Here is a 7,722-nt window from a genome sequence, read left to right on the forward strand (position 1 = left end):
AATCTCGGGAGGTTTTAGCCTCATTCTTCGGAAGCCGCCAGCTCGAAGCCAACCGGGAGGTCGAGGCACGATGTGCCGGGAAAGCGGTGTTCCTCCCGGCTGTAGTAGGTCTCGACCTCCCAGACTTTAGTTTTTTTTAACGATGAATGAGAAGAGATTGAAGATGTATTGAATGTAACACAAAAGTATGTCTGAGGAAAAAAAACATCTCTACTGTGAATTTTCAGCACATAATCAGACATATGATTGTCTTCTATAGGAGATTGTACTGTTTCAGTGTTTGTCAAAACAAATCAAAAATAAATGTCGCGTACTGCTCCTATCTACACACATATTCTCCTCGAGCCTGGAACCTATAAGTAGAATATTGCTGCATTTTGAGGAGTCTGTTATTTACTGTATGTGAAGTTTATAAGAGCTTGTTACTCACGTTATCAGTTCATTGCAATGGGCAGATTTAAGTCTGTTTAGGCCTGCACCAAGTGTAAGATGTATTGCCTTGTATTGCTCATATATCATGCATGCACCATCTGTCTGGGAATTCATTCCATTTTTTTTCTTCCCTCCTCAAATGCATTGTGTCTCTCTTTCACCGTCTGTCTCGCTCACATTGGGATGCTGTCTTTTTAATATCAGGATTCTGCCAGTGATCAGGTGACAGGGGTGTACACCATGTCAGATTAGCAAGTCTGCCATATTATCCAGAAATGTGTGGGAGACTACAAAGCCCTGTCAAGTGCCAGAGAGGCGCACTGTATAATCTCTCAGTACAAACTCTGCCGCAGGACACAGCAGCTGTTTTTTCTGTAACGCCACAAAAAAGAAGAAGAAGAAGAACCACAGTCAGATTTAGCTGCAGTGGTGTTATAAATGCAAAAGACCATATATAACAGCTTACATGACCAGAGAGATGACAAAAGACTAGTCATTAGATGGGAAGGGGAATATCATGAGCAGGCGACAAATGGTGCCGAGTCAAATGTCTCTCAGCCTCATCTAACTGGTGCAGCTGTTAGCAGACAAATCCTTCCTGTGGGAGGAGAGGACAGATTTAGTTTAGACTACCGCAGCACTGCATAATTTTTTCATCTGTACATGTTGGCAAATTATGCGACTAATGAGTTTCCCCACATTGAAGAGAGTAACACCATATCCTCGCAATGTTCCTCTGGTAACACGCATCCCTCCTGCTGGGAGTCCACTTCTTCTTTCTTCAGCACCATGAAATGCACTAAACGCTTACTCCTTTTAAAAACAAGGCCTAATCAAAGCCAAAGATTGAGCGGGAGAACATCGGGAAAGTTCACGTTAAAGGCACGCCACGACTCAAAAACACCATAAAATGACTCTTCAAAGCTCAATCGGTGACCCACTTTTATGCAGCCAATTATATTATTTCTCCCTCTTGCATCTTTTTTTTTTTTAAGTAGGTCAAGAAATCTGAGAAATCTGAAAATAACTGAACAAAGTTTGGCTGTTTGTACACAGAAGGTATTGTATTTGTTCTTCTTTTCTGAATGATGATTAATAAATGTTTTGGGTTGTCAGCATCAATTAAACATGAATTACTTAGACAAACAGGAAGCTGTTGGCATAAATCTAAACATGTTTGAAATGAAGACTCACTGAGAGCTGTGAGGAGCTTCACTAATAAAATTTGGGGTAGACCCAGGGCAACTTATTATATATCTCTCTGCAAATATATCTTCAGGTCACAGAGTACAGCAACTACAATATTGCAAAATACAGTGTTTATTGGCGCTGTCAAGTATGGTAACTTGTCTGTGAAATCGGATAACTTCACTTTGAAAGTGGCATTGGGATACAGAGCACGTCAAACAGAAAGACTGATTACTTCTCAGATCATGAACATCCATGATAGCGGAAAAACTGGCAACTCCCTGAACAATCTGCTCCGAAACAGTTGCCTGGACTTGATTAATAGGGGTGCAGCAGCTGACGACAAAGAACCATCTGAATCTCTTTGTACCTGCATGAGTTTTGATAGAGAAACAACAGCTTTGGTGTCTCAGTTTTTGTTCGTGTCATTCATTTCAACTTCTTGTCTCGTTTTCCACATGAAAAAAGCTCCCATTTGCCCTGTTTCCTGCTAGTTTATCACCTGACCTGCCTCTCTGCTCCAATGCATGCACTTCCTAATCAACTCCCTCAGGATTTATAGCCGCACTTCACTGTGCATCAGTTGTCTTGTTGTCTCATTGTCTAGTAAAAATCTGGGTTCTGTCTTCACCTGCTTCCCCTGGTTTGTTTGCATACCTGTAAAACACTGGATAACACTTCACCTATGGGATTTCTGCAGTGTTTTGGGGGGGTTGGGGGTTACCAGTGTTGTGCCATTTGGATGTCTTTGATAAGATGTGAACATAAATTGAGCTACCAAACAGGTTTTTAGGTTTTCTATAGCATTTTGTATTATATCCGGTAGTGGAGAGCATTTGGTATTGGTATCACCTTTCAGAGTGTTGCAGTTACATCTGCCTCATGCAAGTGGAGGCTTCAAGATACCTATTGGTATCCAACAGAATTTAGAGTGCAGACCAAAAGCAATAGCTAAATTAGAGTTAGGCTTGGGTATGAATTCTTACTTAATGCTCAAGAGAAATGCTTTTGTCATGTTATGTTGTGTTTATGGCCCTGTCATGAATGCAACTGTAACTGGCTAGCTGTTTAGTTGCTAAAAAGGTGGAAAACAATATAGTATGTTAGCCACCTTGCTAACTATAGTTTCCTAGTGTTGAAACTGACCAATGGAAGCCCTGTCACCTCACACCACACAAAAGATTGAAATAAAAAAGTAGAAAAGCTTTTGTATCATTATTTTTGGAGTGATAGCTGTAAACACATACTTTGAAAATTAGTAAAAAAAAATGTAACTAGTTTTATGTTAACTGATAAGTATATATTAAACATTTTCGGGCCACTTCATACATTGTCCAAAATAAACCCCCCAACATATCATATTGTTTTAAAAGTGCTTTAATCTTTTATTGTGCCACAACAACTAGGTCAGGGGTCGGCATGCGGCTCTTTAGTCCTTATAGTGCGGCTCCGCGTGGTTTGGGAAAATAAATTAGAAGTATTTAGCTGAAGTGTATTTTATTTATGTTAGTTCTTTTTTAACTTGTAGTTCTAAATTGTAAGATTATTGTAATATTGAAATATAAAAATAAAATTATATTCTATTATTTTTTCATCACTCAAAATAAGCGTCACACTCGCGGAAGCCAAAACGCCATGCATTTATCAAGACTTTCAACCCCAGGTAGGCCAATTATGGATCTTCGGATCGACATTATGTCAGCAGCTGTTCTCCACCGTGAACTATGTTAAAAACAAACACCGCTCACGCCTCACAGATGACAGCTTACAGTCCTGCGTAAAGATGAAAGTGACTTTGTACAGCCCCGTTTTGCCGACGCTGTGCGCAGAGGTTCAGGAGCAGAAGTCCTATTGTAAACATACCACGGCAGACCCGACGATGTTTGCACGAACATGCTTTTCATCATTTCTTTATCGACCACTTTTCACACATGGCTGCACACATACAGCCGGCTGTAGCTTTTCAGCTCACAGCCCGACAACACAACAGCATAGATCGCACAGACGTTAAGGCGCGAGGCGTGATTGCGGGTCCCGCTCAGGTGCGTCCGCCTTCCCTGCAGCTGCGCTGCAGACCACGCCCCGCCACACACATTAACCAGGTAAAATACATATCTAGGCAGAATTTTGCAAATATCTATTTTTCATCTTTTAGCAGCATAGTGCTTGTTTTCCAATTATTTTTTAAAAGTCAGGTCAAGGCTCCAAAAGCCCAAAGGTGATATAAGGTTGGTGGCTCACAACAGTTTTGTTTGCTACATGGATCATTTTAGTTCAGCTGGGTGTCTTTGCTTTTGTTATATTTCTTTAAGAGTTCAAAATGTGTTAATTACATAAATAAAATGTAATTTTCTCTGTAGCACTTCATGGATTTCATAAGCAACACACTTTAGTTGTTCACACAAAGAATAAAGGTAAAAAACAATATATACAGTGTTATCTTCGTTTTAGATGTCAAAAAGTATTTGCGGCTCCCAGTGTTTTCTTTTGCGTGGAAACCGGGTCCAAATGGCTCTTTGGGTGTTAAAGGTTGCTGATCCCTGAACTAGGTGTTAGAAAATCATATGTTTTACCCATCCTAACTCCCAGTTTATAGAAGCAGTGCGTCACTGGTATTACACAGAGCCATCGATCACCTAAAAATTGGTGTCTTTTCTTTATTGCAATCGGAATGCTGTTTACAATTGGCACACACACCTTATTGGGTACCACTTTACAATAAGGCTCCCCTTATAGATGCTAATAAATAGTTTATAGCTATATTATTAATTAATCTGTAAATGCTTTATAAACCATTATTAATGGTTTATTATGCATTAGTTAAGGGTGAGAAAGAGGAAAAAAACTGACCGGTTTCTTGCCAAATAGTGAGCCAAATGTGTTCACCTATATATTTCATCTAGAGTTGCTATATTAAACATTTCAGACTAAGTTACTATCCTGTAAGCACAATCAGCATTTGTAAACATATTTTTTATCATATAAAATTGTACTTCAGAAATGCATTATAAATATCCACAACTATCAATCGGAGCTTTGTTGTAAAGTGTAAAGCATAAAACCATTTATTAATGAATAATAAATATTTATAAATGCCAAATGGGAGCCTTATTGTAAAGTGTAAAGCATGACACCATTTATTTATGACTACTAAACATTATAAATGACAAACGATAGCTTTGTCGTAAAGTTTAAAACATGTCAACATTTATTAAGGACTAATAAACATTTATAAATGCCAAATGGGAGCCTTATTGTAAAGTGTAAAGCATAACACCATTTATTAATGACTACTAAACATTATAAATGACAAAAGATAGCTTTGTCGTAAAGTTTAAAACATGTCAACATTTATTAAGGACTAATAAACATTTATAAATGCCAAATGGGAGCCTTATTGTAAAGTGTAAAGCATAACACCATTTATTAATCACTAATAAACATTTATAATTGCCAAAAGTGAGTCTTAAATGTATAATGTCACCATTTATAACACTTAGACCTAAATTACAATCAGTGCTTGAAATAACATTTAACTACTGTCAAAAATGTATTGTAAGAGTAACACATGTAACATTAAATGTGTTTTTTAAAACACCAAACAGTCACCCACTCCAAAAAAAGTTCATGCCAGACTGGTTCAAACTGGAAATATTTTTTGTATGTCCTTAAATAAGCGTCCCAGTGGTCCATCAGGGTGTCGCGAACCAAGCCAAGATGACCACTCAAGAACCATCAGGTGTTCCTCCAGCAACTTCTCAGTGCGATTTCCTCTTAGTCTACGGTCATGTCCTTTGATGGTCATCCAAGCCCTTTCCATATGCTGTGTATGACTGCCAGATTGAGGATCTACAAACCACCTGCAGTGATTTACAGTGTAATGTCTGTACCCTATGTTTGTCAAAACATTCTTGTAGGCTCTCCACTCATCACTGATAATGGCACTACCCAACTTAACATGCTGTCTGATCAGAGGAACAAGGTGGCGCCTTGATCGTTTTTCAACAAGTTTTAACACGAGCCTTCGCCTTTTGTCTTTAATTCCCATCATTCCAAATACCCATTTCTTCCTTTTCCATGCATTTCCAAAGCGTCCACGTGCATACTGAAAACAAAAAGAATAAAATTAAACAGAATTAAAATTAAAAAGAATAAAATTAAATATCTACAAAGAAACATTCAAAAAGATGGTTGCTTCTACTAATTTTTTTTACTTATGGTAAAGGTTTCCATGTTTAGAGGACACATTCAGATCTGCATTGATTCTAACAAACCTGTCTGAGAGTTTACCAACCTTTTGCTGATGACGGAGACAGCTTTCATCTATAACCACAAATTCTCTGTCACCACCAAGACGGTGTCCATTGTTTATTCTGTGTCTTTTAATTGCACGTATACAAACATGTCGAATGTGTCTTGCCATGCTACTTAGTGTTCTGGAGCTGCCAGCCACTTCATCATCGATCATATCTATTTGTCTGAGCCTGAGCCCTTGTGAAAATCTGTGATAGAAATTGAGGCAATTATTACTTACTGAGGCCCTAATTTTATTTCACAAGTCTCGTATTGGTGTTCAATTATGAAAGGTGCATTGCTATTAATGTCTACATCTACATATACCTGTAAATGAACTTCATCCAACTGAAAAGAGATGTTTTTGATTTCTCAAAGAGGGAGCTAGTTCTAATTGTTCTGGAAACTCTCCTATGACTTGCTCTTTTGTAGCACCTGAGAACATATCAATGAGTTAAGTAAAGAAATGGACCCTTAAACAAGAGCATTAATTGAAAAGATAATCACAACATTAAGTATGAAGAAAATAATGAAAAGAGGTTAATGCTCCCTCTTGCATTGATAACCGAAATATTTTGTTATATTTACTACATGCACTACATTATCATGCATTATACATACCACATATATTGGTCTTTCTTCACCACGGAAATCATTTTCATCTTATGGTGACAAACAGGACATCTAAGCTTCTTTTTTAGCAGGTGTTTCTTCTGCAGCCATTTAATGTGCCTTAGTGCCTTATATTTAGTTTGTTTTCCTTCTATTCTGGTGCGCAATCTCATTCCCAAAGACATTCTGGTGGAAAAAAAATGAGTAATTTATTTTATTATCACCTCGAAACACCGTAAAATACTCTATGGGAGTCTAGTGCAAATCGGTTCAGAGTTAAAGAACTTCACATGCTATATAAAACAAGCCCTATGATCAAAAATAGTCCCACGCAAAAAAGAGGATTGTCTCACCTGTTATAATGTATCTCCGACTTTGTTATGTAGATCTAACCCGCTGGATTCACGCTAAAAAAAATATGTTCTGCTGCCAAAGGGAGGGAAAACAAATTTAATTTAAACGCAGAGGAGCTTATACAACCATCCAATCACAGTTAACTTTATTAAGGAAAGCCCCTCCTCTCAGAGCGCGACAGGCAGTGGAGCGCTCTGGAAGGTCAAGCCAAAGGGGCACGAAAAGACACACTGAAGGCGCTCGTTCAAGTTCCTGCGCCATGGATGGAGCAGAAGATAAAAATTTGTGTGCGTCTGCGACTTACACAGTTAGCACACGTTCGAAGAGATACAAAAAGCAGAGACTGGATGATCTAGATTGCACTAAGCCAACGACGTCAGCAGTTAGACATGAAGGTGAGTATAATGCTAGCTAGCTAGCTACCGAGCCATTTGGCTGCTAGCTACAGTGGCTAACTAACATCACATAACATGTGAATAGCTCTATTACTATTGGTTATTCCAAACGATTGATATCACTTAGTTGTATATTTTTAATTTTGTTTATGTGCATCATTAAATTTATATTAAACACCCTGGTAAGGCAGTACACATAAGAATTATTTGCCTTGTTTTAGAAATGTCTGAACCACCACATGTGCACAGCAAATTCAAAAGTGTTAAATTTTTTGGTGTTAATAGTCTCCTTGCAAAAGTAGAGTTAATTTTACTCTAAGCAGAGTCACATTCTTTTAATGTAACTCTGAGGTGTAAAATGATAGTAGTTAAAATCGAGTGTTAAAAATGAGTCTTTCTCTGTCAAATCTGGAGGTGTTACAATGGAAACATTAACTCTTGACCTCTT

The 7,722-nt window shown here is 38.0% G+C and overlaps 1 pseudogene; it reads right to left on the minus strand.

Moving 5' to 3' along the window:
- Positions 1-4,984: 4,984 nt before the first annotated feature.
- LOC146561455 (uncharacterized) lies at positions 4,985-6,401 on the minus strand (annotated as a pseudogene).
- Between the last annotated feature and the right edge of the window lie 1,321 nt (positions 6,402-7,722).

Source organism: Mchenga conophoros, linkage group LG13 (assembly GCF_057382185.1).
Source record: "Mchenga conophoros isolate Kocher_MC1m ecotype Shallow Benthic linkage group LG13, M_conophoros_male_GT1.1, whole genome shotgun sequence".
Taxonomy (NCBI): Eukaryota; Metazoa; Chordata; class Actinopteri; order Cichliformes; family Cichlidae; genus Mchenga; species Mchenga conophoros.